Genomic DNA, 13,876 nt, shown 5'->3' with positions numbered 1-13,876 from the left:
AACCCACCTCCCCGGAGTGGAAGCGAGTCACCCTCCACCCTGAGGGACTGCCCAAGAGACAGCAAAAATTGTTCAAATTATTAAAACAAGATTGTTAACCTGCTATAATTCCAAAACGTATGGCAGCAAGGTAACATAACTTACATCAACATGTGTGACATGGTACCTACACACTCCAACTACAAGTCTGCACTTTCAATTCCTCTGTTAACAAAGCAGTCTGACCTGTGGTTTGGATGTGAAACCCGCCCGGTTGATGGATGGTTCAAGCCCACTGTGAATTGAAAGTAAGATTGTACAAAAACTTTCCCGTTGCAAACCAGTTTTAGTAAACACTGCTTGCTCTAATGTTAAAGCATGTATGTAAGTTCACCGAAATGTGCTGCAAACTGCATCAACCGAAATATTCTCAATGGCTGGGGGAGGAGGAGAAGTGCCAGCAAATGAGACATCTAATTTCATCAACACTCATGCTGACTGTCTAAAATTTCTAGATCTGGGACTGCCCATGATAGGTGAACGAGCTTTAGCTCAGTGAGGAGTCACTGACTATCTCGGTCTGCATTTACATGCCACTTTTGTTTTTTGCAATCTCCAAAACACCTGTGGAGGCTCCACTCAAATAAGATGGAAAGAGAGTTATTCAGCTGCACATCAGTAGTCTTCATCGTGGGCCTATATTTATGGCTGCCTTTGCACTGTTATCTGTTTTGCAATCATCAGCTTTTCTTATGGGTTATACGAGTTATCTTAATTAGGCGAGCGTGGAGTCCAGTTAAACAGATCAGCAATATTAAGTTAAATACAGCAATGTTAGAGAGTCTGGTCATACATGTACGGTTGCACACCCACGAACATCAGCATCTGATTAAGTACACGTTGCAGCTGGGATCCAGTTACACACATCATACAATAGCTGAATGTTACAACACAGGAAAAGGCCTTTGTTCGTGAAGTAGGTGCCAGTCTTTTCCTCAAATAAACCATCCGTTCTAAATTGCCTTTAAAAAAACGGCATTAATTCACTTCAAAAAATACTCTGGGCTATGAACAGTTTGCAGCAGACAGGGCTCCAAATCACCATCTGCACATTTTCTTTCAGATCTCCTTTAATTCCTCAGTGATGGCCACTGGAATCCGACTAAACACACAGCAATGTCTCTGCGACCTAGCCCATTTGCACCTCAGTTTCCTCATTTCCACCTCCCTCGCTCTCCCAAACCTGGTCTGGTCCTGTGGCTGCTGCCAAGCACCCAGTAACTAATCAGTCTCCCCTGTTTCCCAGAGTTGTCCCACTATTTAACCATGGAAACAACGCGCGAATAACCCATCCCTGAACTGACCCACCTATGTAGAAAATCTGAATATCGTTGCACTCTCTGTGATGGCTATTTGAAATGTTCTGTAACGTTCTTTTAGATATTTTATGAACAAAGTAGATTTTTGCAACAGAAAAGTATATTCTCCAAGTCTTCACAACAATTTTGGCCTTTTGAAAGATTTCCAATTGAAAGGGCAAATGGTAAAAAATTGCTGAATGTTTATGTAGCAAGCTTGGCTTATGCAATCTTTCTCCCAGACAAAGCAGCTGCTCCATTGCTCAAGGCGATTCTCTGCATTGTGCTGATTACAGAGCTTGCATGTGAAAAAGCAAACATCTATTTCAAAGTGAATGCCTCACGAGTGCGACGCACCAACAATGCTCCGCCTATTGGTCTCCTATCAACAAAACAGCCGCCTGTTGGAAGTCAGACTAAATTGCAGTTTTTCATAGATTGGCTCTGCCTCTATTGCACAGCAGGGTTATAAGAGTTCATGGCTCCAGTTTAGCTCCAGAGGGAACCTTTCTGTTAACAAATGCAACCTCCAGTATTCTTCCTGTCTGCAACTTCTGACAACAAAGACTTCTGATCTGAAAAAAACCCAGAAAAATGGGTCTACCCACGACCAGACTCTCTCCCCACAAACAGACCCCTCCTCCCCATAACCATAACATGGGGAGGCGATGCACAGTAGAACTGTCAGTGGACTAGTCATCCCACGGCAATGCTCTGGGGAGCCAGGTTTGAATCCCAACACTGCAGGTGGTTGAATAAGAAAAATCTGGAATTAAAAGTCTAACGATGACCATGAAACCATTGTCTATTGTTTTAAAACCCATCTGGTTCACTAATGTCCTTTAGGGAAGGAAATCTGCCGTCCTTACCCGGTCTGGCCTATATGTGACTCCAGACCCACAGCAATGTGGTTGACTCTTAAACACCCTCTGAAATGCTGAGCAAACTACTCAGTTCCAAGTCTTAAAGGAATGAAACCATGACTGACAGTGTGTGAGTGGGGTATACCTGGATTGACAGTGTACATGTGTGTTGAACACCTGGACTGACGGTGTGGGAGTGGTATACCTGGATTGACAGCGTACATGTGTGTTGAACAGCTGGACTAACAGTGTGAGTGGTAAACCTGGATTGACAGCGTACCTGCGTGTTGGACACCTGGTCTAACAGTGCGTACTCACGTCCCCGTTCCCACACTGAGATCCACTTGCCCTGGAGCTTCCTGCTTCCTGGTCAGCTGTGTTACAATGAACAGTGTTTAGAATAAACTGATAAACATACAAAACAACATTTAGTCTCAGTGAAAATAATCCCTTGTCCATATTAAAACATTTTTCAAATAGTCAAACATATAATAAGAGGGGGTATGGAAAAATAGTTACATGCATACATATGGTAAATCCAGGTATAACAATAATACTACCACACACACGCGCACCGCATGCACACAGCACGCACAAACTGTCAATTCAAGTATACCACACACAAACTCAATGCACACACACAAAGATACGATCAATTGAGGTATAACACAGTCAATCCAGGTATACCACACACATTCATACTACATATGCACTGATGCTATTAATCCCGGTATACCACACAGCACATTGTCAATTTACATATACCATACAAACATGCTGTCAGAGCCAAAATATCACAAAAGCTCTGCCAATCCTAGTATATATATCCCAGTCAAATCTGATATATCACACACACACTCTCATTCACCCTCATTTAGGTCCTGTTCAGAATTACAGCAGATCGATTATGTTCCTAGCTCCTCAGACTCATCAAATACTGATCAAAACATTTCCACTGAATCCCAACAGAAACAAACACTAGAAACTGGATTTCTAATGGATCTATCCTTTCCTATTTAACCTGGATACAACACAACCCACTGAACAAAATCCTATTTCCCATTGTTTGGAATTGAAAGTATGGAATATTACTCAGCATCCAATCATTCTGAACTGGACAAGCATCACTATCCTGCAATGAGAGTTGATGAAAAAGAAATAGAAATATAATTTTAAAATATTTCTGATTGTAGGGAAATTTTCCAATGATTTTTCAAGTGAAACAGAAATTTCACATTTGTTTTTTTTTAATTTAGAGTACTCAATTATTTTTTTTCCAATTAAGGGACAATTTAGGGGCTGGTTTAGCTCACTGAGCTAAATCGCTGGCTTTTAAAGCAGACCAAGCAGGCCAGCAGCACGGTTCGATTCCCGTACCAGCCTCCCCGGACAGGCGCCGGAATGTGGCGACTAGGGGCTTTTCACAGTAACTTCATTGAAGCCTACTCGTGACAATAAGCGATTTTCATTTCATTAATTTCATTTAGCGTGTTCAATCCACCTACCCTGCACATCTTTGGGTTGTGGGGGCAAAACCCATGCAGACACGGGGAGAATGTGCAAACTCCACACGGACAGTGACCCGGGATCGGGATCGAACCCGGGTCCTCAACGCCGTGAGGCAGCAGTGCTAACCACTGCACCATTCTCGGTTTCACATTCGTAAAGTGATTTCTCAGCAAGATTCCAATTATTCTTGGCCTCCCATTAAAGTGATCTGCAGAGTGAGTCAGGTAATGTTACAAGGACATGGGGTGGGCGCGAGTCACACGGGCACGAGGTAGATGCAGGTCACACAGACACCAGGTGACACGGACACGGGTTACACAGACACCGGGTGACATGGGTTACACGGACACCCGGAGACACGGGTTATACAGACAGCGGGTGACATGGGTTACACGGACACCCGGGTTATACAGACAGCGGGTGACATGGGCTCCGGGGGACACGGTTAGACGGACACCAGGTCACGCGGGTTACAGGGACAGCGGGTGACACGGGCACCACTGGTTACATGGGTGAGATGGACACCGGTTGACAGGGACACCCTGTGACATGGGTTACACGGAAACCAGTTGACACAGACACCTGGTGACACGGGTCACACAGATACTGAGTGATGCGGGTCACACAGACACTGGGGGACACGGGTTTAACAGGCACCGGGTGACACAGTCAACAGGTGACACAGGTTACACAGACACTGATGACACGGGTGACACAGACAACTGGGCACACAGAGGCACCGGTGTCTCGCCCCACAGAGGCACAGCACAACACCGAACGACGTGAGTCATACGGATATTGCACGACGCGGGTCACACGGACACTGCACGATGCGGGGCACACGGACACTGCACGACGCGGGGCACACGGACACTGCGCGACGCGGGGCACACGGACACTGCGCGACGCGGGGCACACAGACACTGCGCGACGCGGGGCACACGGACACTGCGCGACGCGGGGCACACGGACACTGCGCGACGCGGGGCACACGGACACTGCGCGACGCGGGGCACACGGACACTGCGCGACGCGGGGCACACGGACACTGCGCGACGCGGGGCACACGGACACTGCGCGACGCGGGGCACACGGACACTGCGCGACGCGGGGCACACGGACACTGCGCGACGCGGGGCACACGGACACTGCGCGACGCGGGGCACACGGACACTGCGCGACGCGGGGCACACGGACACTGCGCGACGCGGGGCACACGGACACTGCGCGACGCGGGGCACACGGACACTGCGCGACGCGGGGCACACGGACACTGCGCGACGCGGGGCACACGGAAACTGCACGACGCGGGGCACACGGACACTGCACGACGCGGGGCACACGGACACTGCACGACGCGGGGCACACGGACACTGCACGACGCGGGGCACACGGACACTGCACGACACGGGGCACACGGACACTGCACGACACGGGGCACACGGACACTGCACGATGCGGGTCCCATGGACACTGCACGACGCGGGGCACACGGACACTGCATGACGCGGGGCACACGGACACTGCACGATGCGGGGCACATGGACACTGCTTGACATGAGTCACAGGGACACTGCACACGGACATCGCCTGGCAAGTGTTGCATTGACACTGGGGTAGGGCAAGTTACATAGACACTGCATTATGAGGGTCACACAGACATTGCGTGACAAGCATTGCATTGACACTGGGTGGCGCGGTTTACATACACACTGGGAGAAGCGGGTTACTTAAGACACTGGATGACATGGGTCACACGGACACTGGGTGACAAGGTTCACACGGACACTGGGTGACAAGGTTCACACGGACATTGGGTGACGTGGGTCACACGGATACTGCGTAACAAGGACACTGGGTGGCATGGGTCACACAGACACTGGGTGACATGGGGTATGCTGACACCGAGTGATGCAGGTTACAGAGATGCTGAGTAACACTAGTTACACAGACACTGGGTTCATCACCTCCATTTTGGAGATTCTGGTGAATCGCAACCTGAATTGGGAACTATTTTCCCAACACTTCAATCTCTACCTCCAAGCAAATGGAATGATGCAATGGAAACCTCCTCTATATCCTGGACATAAAAGTCTGAAATAAATTTTCAACTACAGCCCTGGCTTCTCAAAATTCAGTACAAGTGTCTACTCATTTGGAGAGATTGCTATGTTGGTAGCTTGGGAAATAGGAATGGTACACTGACACAATATATACAAGCATCCTCGGACACTGACATAATCAAGGCAAGGTTCCTCAGACATAAGCACAGAATCTAGGCTGATGCTCCAGTGAATTACAAAGGGAATACTGAAGATATATTAAATAGAGGACATCTTACTGGCCCAGTCATTTGTGTAGATGACAAAGATTCTACTATTTGTAGAGCAGGGAGTTCTGCTATTGCCCTGGCCACCTTTACCCTCTTTCATCACTGTCAAATCTCAACGCTGTTTGTGGGACTTGGCTGCTATTTACTTTTTTTTTTGCCTTTTTAAAAATAAATTTAGAGTACGCAACACTTTCTTTCCAATTAAGGGGCAATTTAGCATGGACAATCCACCTAACCCCTGCACGTCTTTTTGGTTGTGGGGGTGAGACCCACGCAGACACGGGGAGGACTGGCTGCTTTTTCTGTTGATATGAGTGACTGCACTGCAACACCAGAAGCGTTAGCAGGTTCTGAGGGTCTGATAAACAGTGATGTTAACATCATGCTTTTTCCTTTGTTGGTTTGCTATGTCCATGCTTCGGTTGATCTCCTGTGGTGATGCACATCCGGTGCCAAGACCAAGAGTACTGCTGTTAGAATGTAGGTGGTAACTGGATCAAAACACTTGCAGGTCTGCGTGGGTCTTACCCCCACAACCCAAAGATGTGCAGGGTAGGCAGATTGGCCACGTTAAATTGCCCCTTAATTGGAATTTTTAAAAAAACTAAAATAAAAGCATGCAGGTATTTGCAAGTTTGCTCTCTTTCCAACTTCTTAAACAGCTTGGCCCGCAATGTTTGAATCGCTGTAACCGGGTTTCTGTCTCTGCCGTAATCAAAGTCACACATGACACCGATAGTGAATTTGGTGCACTACCCGTCATGACCTCGCTGCAGCCTTTGACCACACCAACCATGTCCTCCATGGTCCAGCTCTGTGGGGCCGCCTTCATTTGATCCCATTCTCTTCAATCCTGATAACCTCTTCCGCGTTTCGATCAGCCCAACGCTCAACTACTCCAATCTTCTCCTGGCCCACCTCCAATCCTCAACCTTCCATTAACTTCAGTTCATCAAAATCTCTGCTGCTTGTACCTTATTCCACACCAAGTCCCACTTACTCAACACCTCTGCTCGCCCATAATGGCAGTCAGTCTCCCAAAGATTAAAAATTCTCACCCGTGTACCTTCCTTAGCCCTGTCCCTTCCTATCTGTCATCTCCAGAACTCTCTGATCTCCTGTCACTGCCCTCAAGTGGTGGTAAGGTCACACACTGTGACTCGCTCGCTGTCAAACCCCCCCCCCCCGTAAAGCCCAGCTTCTTCATGAAGCTTTTGCGCACTGTTCCTAATATCTAATATCTATCCCCTTTGTCTTGCTGTACATCTGATTCAGCACACCTGTGGAACATGAATGCAAACGACACACACATACACACACACACGCACACGCAATCACTACCTACAACAGAAATATTAACCTGCAAATTTGAGGGACCAGAAACATTTAAGTGTAATGTGTTTGTAAAGTAATTAAACTGGGGTCCCTGGATATAATGCATTTTGAAAGAAAGGCGTGCATTTATACAGCACTTTTTACGACCTCTGGACGTCTCAAAGTGCTTTACAGATAATTAAGTACTTTCAAAATAGAGTCACTGTTGTAATTTAGAAAGCGCAGCAGCCAAATTCAAAATAGCAAGATCCCATAAACAACAATGTGATATAGCCCAAACGTTCACACCTGGAGCACTGTGTACAATATCGGTGTCCTTCAAGAGAATGTTTCCTGGACTAATACCAGGAATGGGCGTGTTGTCTACTGAAGAAGGGTTGAACAGGTTAGGTCTGTAGCCGCTGGAGGAAGAGTAAGCGGCAACTTGATTCTAACATATCAGATCCTGAGGGGTATTGACAGGGTGTGGAGAGGGTTTCCCATTGTGGGAGAATCTAGAACTAGGGGGTCACCGTTTAAAAGTAAGCGGTTTCTCATATAAGACAGAAATGAGTATGTTTTATTTCAGAGGGTGGTGACTCTCTGGAACTCACTTCCTCAAAAGGCATTGGAAGCAGAGTCTTTGAATATTTTTACGGCAGATCTGGATAGATTCTTGGTAAGTAGGGAATTGATAGGTTATCAAGAGTAGGCAGGATGTAGATTTGAGGTTACTATCAAATCAGCCATGATCTTATTGAATGGTGGAGCAGGCTCGAGGGGCCGAGTGGCCACTCCTGCTCCTTGATCGTATGTTCAATATTTTTGTGATGTTGATTGAGGAATAAATATGGAGGATGACACTGGGGTTAATTCCCCTGGTCTTCTTCCAAATAGTAACATGGGGTCTGCTGGGATCAACTCAAACATTTTGTCTGAAAGAGAGTCAATGCTGAGAATTGTAGAGATTGTAAACAGGTCTCTGGGTGCAATGTTTTGGGGGAATATGGTGGAGTGGAAGCTACTTCCTAATCCATCCTTCACATTCTGTGCATGTAAATGGGCTGTCTCTAAGGCACACTGTTGCTGTAAAATAACCAGTCATTTTGAAGGGCAATATGGCACCTGAACAATGAGCTGGTCTGCTGACAGTGAAGGTTGAGCCACGGTGAGCCAATATCTCCAGGTATAACTGTCTCACTTTCAATTCATCAACAAAATCTTCCTAGCAGAGACAAAATGAAATGAAAAAAATGAAAATCGCTTATTGTCACGAGTAGGCTTCAATGAAGTTACTGTGAAAAGCCCCTAGTCGCCACATTCTGGGGCCTGTCCGGGGAGGCTGGTACGGGAATCGAACCGTGCTGCTGGCCTGCTTGGTCTGCTTTCAAAGCCAGCGATTTAGCCGAGTGAGCTAAACCAGCCCCTCCACAAAAGAGCCACATCATCCATTTAGGGTTGAAGTGAAGGAATTTTCAAAGAATTCAGCACATTTCCTTTGTTCAGTCAATAGAAAATATCCCCACAGCAGTCAGTACATTTCAGTGGAATTGAGAACCTCCCTGAGAAGTAACTGGTGTGACACACAGTCCCTCTGGCATCTCTCAAACAGTGCTCGCTTTCTGACGTTGCCCATGTATAGGGTTCAGGTGAAACTTCTGCTCAAATTTATTCAGGGGCAAAATATCCCATAGTACCCAACCTCGCCAGGATGCTCAATAGTTGCAAAGGCTCCTTCAGTGACTCACATACTCACACAGCAGTAAATGTAATTCCCATGAGGCACTAGCTATGAAAGACTTTCAGTCTCACTCACTTGACCATCAGTCTTTCCATTTTTACTTTCTCCTTCACTTCTAATCGGTCTTTCACTTTCCAGGTCACTACTTTTCATCTTCTTCATTCTCACCTCCCATCTTTTCCTTCTAACTTTTCTAAAATTGGTATTTGGAATGCAGACGTCGCTGACTGGACCAGCTACACCAGCATTTATTGCTCATCACTAGTTGCCCTTGAGAAGGTGACATGCTGTCTTCCTGAAGCGCAGCAGTCCAAGTGGTGTAGGTACACCCACAGTGCTGTTCAGATCGAGGGTTTTGACTCAACGGCAATGAAGAAACGGTGATAATAATTACAAATCAGGATGGTATGTGGTTTGGAGGGGAACTTTCAAGCAGCAGTGTTCCCATGTGCCTGCTGCCTTTATCCTTCTAGATGGTAGAGATCGCAGGTTTGGAAGGTGCTGTTGAAGGAGCCCTGGCAAACTGATGGTGGATGTTTAAGGTGTTGGATGGAGTGGCAATTGTCAGGTCGCCTCAGTAAATGCATCAAATAAGCACATCTCCAATCACCAAACGTCACTTCTCATCACAGCTCCCAACACAGGCCACCATCAATTCAAAGATGCCGCCTACTCAGGGTCATGAGCTTCTACCATGGGTCCTCATAAATCTGAACGGACTGATTCTCCAGCCACAGACCTTGGGCACATGGAGCAGGATGTCCATGCATTGAGATCCAGAGTGCAGGATTTTCTCCTTCCTGCCATATTGTTACGGCATACTTGATAGGCAGGTTCCACCATTAAGTAAATGGTCGCAAGATCCTCTCAGTGATTAATGTCAATGCTTCAAGGAGGGCTTCAGAGTGTCTTTGATGTTTTTTCTTTGTCTTCCCCCTGGAATGTTGGTCATTTGAGAGCTAAGAGAACAGGATCGAGAGAGGGAGACAATTTTTGGCCATCCAGCACTATGTCCAGTCCATCAAAGTTGATAATGTAGGAGTTTGCCCGAATGCTTGTGGAGCTAGCTTTAAGAAGGACATTAACATTTGTTCAACGATCCAACCTCTGACTCTGGAGAATGCAACAGAGGCACTGGTGACGGAATTTCTCCAGAACTATTGGCCAATCTTACCTTTTTTGAGAGAGGTGGCTGCCACGGTACTCAACATATTCCAGAGTCTCTCCTTCAACCCATATGGGAGGTGGAATATTTGGCTGACCAGGTGTGGATTGGCATAGGAGTTATGTTTTGGCAACATTCAAGAACAGGCCAGGTTTCTTATAAGATCAAGAATGGCATGTCAATCCACCAAGAGTGGGCACCGACATTGCAGTCATCCAGAAACTATCGATCACAAACATCTATGATGGTCAGTTTAGTTCAGGCATGGCAGCGACCAAAATGGAAGAGTTTTCCCTCTAGATGTTATTTAATTCTGACATAAGGGAGCATCTATGACGAGGTGGACAGCCATGTTTGGTCATTGCAAATAGGATGGAGGCAATCACACAGCCTTGTCTGACGCCAGTCTGGATTTTGAAGACATCTATTTCCGATCTCCCACTGAAGACAATTGCAGTCATATCATCGTGAAGCAATTGCCGAATTGGGACCATGTTTAAACATTTGCAGCACAATCCACAAAGCTTCATGATTTGCACAGTCAAAATCTTTGGTCAGGGTGATGAATTTTCCTGGTGTTGTTCTCGACATTTTTCACGGATGCCACCAGATACCATGAGTAAAAACATCCGAGCTTCCTTATTGTTCGAGTAAACACAGTTCCTTTTCACTGATCCCGAAAACAGTCACCTTACCAAATAGCTCTGGGTGAACACTGCTCACTTTATGGATATTATCAGTAACACTCAGCTACCAAGCCAGATAGAAAGATTGATTTTGTTTATATAGTCCTTCAGGAAGTTCATCGGGAGGCAATGAAATTCTATTGTTTTGACGGCACTCACTATTATAACATAGGAAAAGCAGCAGCCAAACTACACACAGCAAGCTCCCATAAACCATGTTGAAATAAATGAACAGTTGATTTGTAAGTTTTAGATCTTTGAACTGTACCATGGAATCTTCTACAGTGTGTGAGTAAACGACTGCTCTGATTGCTATATCCTCAAATAATCACAGCTCCATTCACAGGTTCATTTCAGTTCCTAACAACCCTGCATCTTCACCCCCTTGTTCCCCTGAAAAGAGGCCTGCATTTTTCTGAAAGCAGAAATACTGAAGGGCAGTCACTTTGGGCCTTACTCGAGAAAATTATTTGACAACTGAGACATCGGTGTCTCTCATCTCAACTGAAGCACATCCAAAAAAACAAAGTGAGATTGATGCTAAGAGGTTCACAATGTCAACTAGATTACCGGCCAAGAAATGTAATGCCACAGGTTAGCACTCTCTGTCCCAGCCCCCATCAGCAAGATATCAGCAGGAACTATGACTGCTCTAAATACCCTTTCTCATTACTTTCCCACACAAGTTACCTTTTGTATATACCTTTGTATATCTACCAGTACAAAATTAAACTGGTGCCAGTTTCTGTGGTCATTCTCAGTTCCTCCCTTCCCCCAGGCTGTGATCCTAAATAATCAAATCCATAATCAAATTTGCTTCTTACAGATGCTGCAGAACTAACCACTGACTGCCACAATATTAGAAAACCCTGAGCAAAACAGCAATTTTACTTCACAACAGCCTTGATGCTAAGATGTTGGTAAAAGTTGTCGCACAGAAGCAGAGGTTCATCTTTGAACGTCATGAGGCTCTACCCAGTGAGTGTTACAGGGGCAGCACGCATTCTGTATACTGTAAAACAAAGAGTAGGAATGAAGAATAAGCAGGACTGAGCAACACAGTTCTTTGTCGCTGATCGGGGCCTGTCTTGTGCAGTTGGGCCATTAGCAAACTTTCATGTGTGTAATTTCAATTTTGCTGAAGGAAATCATATTGAGGGAGAAAAATTCAGACTCTAAATCATAGAGGATAACGAATCAGAATGTGTATTACTGTTTCACGCTCCTCGCTACAGTTGACGAGAAGGGGCATGCTTCCAAATCACTCGCTGAAGATGGTGAATTACTATGTAACACTACCTCATTGATGGTTTGCCAATGCACAGAATGGATTTTGTCAGCTTTGGTTTCTCTTGCAGCAACTGCATTCTGGAAAGTGTCTAATTTTACGTTAAATATTTTGAGATCTCGCCAGACAACAAGATGCGATATGAATGCCCAGACTGCCAGCGTTTCTCTGTTTTTTATTGTTACCGGCTTCACTCAAACAATCAGCACAAGTGCAGAAACTTAACAAAGACCTTCAGACTGCCACGGGGAAGCCCATGCACTCTCTACCTCCCCCAGTTCCTATCCCTCACCCTGAGGGTCTGTCCCTTGCCGGGATCAGGCGAAACAATGTTCCGCAGCTCCCCACCGCTGCGACTCGGCCCCACGGACCCCACGGGCTGAGAAATGGCCAAGATCGGCTCGTTTCCTCGAAGGGCCGAGCCCCTTCCTTTGTCCGTGTGTTTATCCAGCACGGTTTCCCTGTCGTTACCGTATGGCCGCGGAGGCGAGACGGTGACAGCGGGACCCCCATCGCCGTTGCCCGTGGTAACAATAACCCCCCAATTCGAAGGCACCGTTACCAAGGCGACAGCGAATTGGCATACGGGGCAAAGCTTGGTGCCCACACTCAGGATCCACAATCAGGGGGCATTTTAGTCAAATCCAGGCTTCAGGCCCAGGGCTTGGCCTTTCTGCCCCTCCCCAGCCCTCACCACCTCCCCAAACTGCCCAGACCCGGGACAAGGCCGCAAAGCCTCGGTCTTTCCTACTGCCTCAGCCCGAGAGCGCAGTTTGGGCCTCACACAGCAGCAACCCAGCGGCCAATCAGCCCGGCCCGAACACAACGGCACAGTCAGGGTGCAGAGAGTGTCGGAGCCGCGGAACGGAGAGGCCCCGGGAGGCGGTGGCGGGACTTACCGAGCGAGAGAAGCCAGATCCGGAGCCACGGCTGAGACACGGTCACAAAATGGCGGCGAGTCCGCGGAGTGTAGCAAAGCGCGCCACCAGCGGCCACCGCAGGAACTGCAGCCCGGCTCAGCCCCGCCACCAGCGGCCACCGCAGGAACTGCAGCCCGGCTCAGCCCCGCCACCAGCGGCCACCGCAGGAACTGCAGCCCGGCTCAGCCCCGCCACCAGCGGCCACCGCAGGAACTGCAGCCCAGCTCAGCCCCGCCACCAGCGGCCACCGCAGGAACTGCAGCCCGGCTCAGCCCCGCCACCAGCGGCCACCCCGGGAACTGCAGCCCGGCTCAGTCCCGCCACCCGGGAACTGCAGCCAGGCTCAGCACCGCCACCAGCGGCCACACGGGGAACTGCAGCCCTGCTCAACCCCGCCACCCGCGGCCACCCCGGGAACTGCAGCCCGGCTCATCCCCGCCACCCGGGAACTGCAGCCAGGCTCAGTCCCGCTACCAGCGGCCACCGCAGGAACTGCAGCCAGGCTCAGCCCCGCCACCAGCGGCCACCGCTCGAACTGCAGCCCGGCTCAGTCCCGCCATCAGCGGCCACCCCGGGAACTGCAGCCCGGCTCATCCCCGCAACCCGGGAACTGCAGCCCGGCTCAGCCCCGCCACCAGCGGCCACCCCGGGAACTGCAGCCCGACTCAGCCCCGCCACCAGCGGCCACCCCGGGAACTGCAGCCCGGCTCAGCCCCGCCAC

General features: G+C 48.3%; 1 protein-coding gene across 13 annotated transcripts in view; it reads right to left on the bottom strand.

Annotated features, from left to right (window-relative positions):
• The window catches only part of LOC119956267 (CCR4-NOT transcription complex subunit 3-like), a 94,354-nt gene extending 81,136 nt beyond the window's left edge, over positions 1-13,218 (bottom strand). For 11 of the 13 annotated variants that reach the window (XM_038783321.1, XM_038783330.1, XM_038783332.1 and 8 more), the window contains exons 1-2: positions 13,135-13,218; positions 2,481-2,574 (exon numbers count right to left, since the gene is read on the bottom strand). The gene's annotated coding sequence lies outside the window, so the exon portion shown is untranslated. Of the gene's footprint in view, positions 1-2,480; positions 2,575-8,480; positions 8,501-13,134 lie in introns of those variants that run through there. The other 2 variants (XM_038783325.1, XM_038783326.1) reach the window with 2 other exon arrangements.
• Between the last annotated feature and the right edge of the window lie 658 nt (positions 13,219-13,876).

The sequence above is a fragment of the Scyliorhinus canicula genome, chromosome 23 (genome assembly GCF_902713615.1).
Source record: "Scyliorhinus canicula chromosome 23, sScyCan1.1, whole genome shotgun sequence".
NCBI lineage: Eukaryota > Metazoa > Chordata > Chondrichthyes > Carcharhiniformes > Scyliorhinidae > Scyliorhinus > Scyliorhinus canicula.
This window is presented reverse-complemented; position numbering and strand designations above follow the sequence as displayed.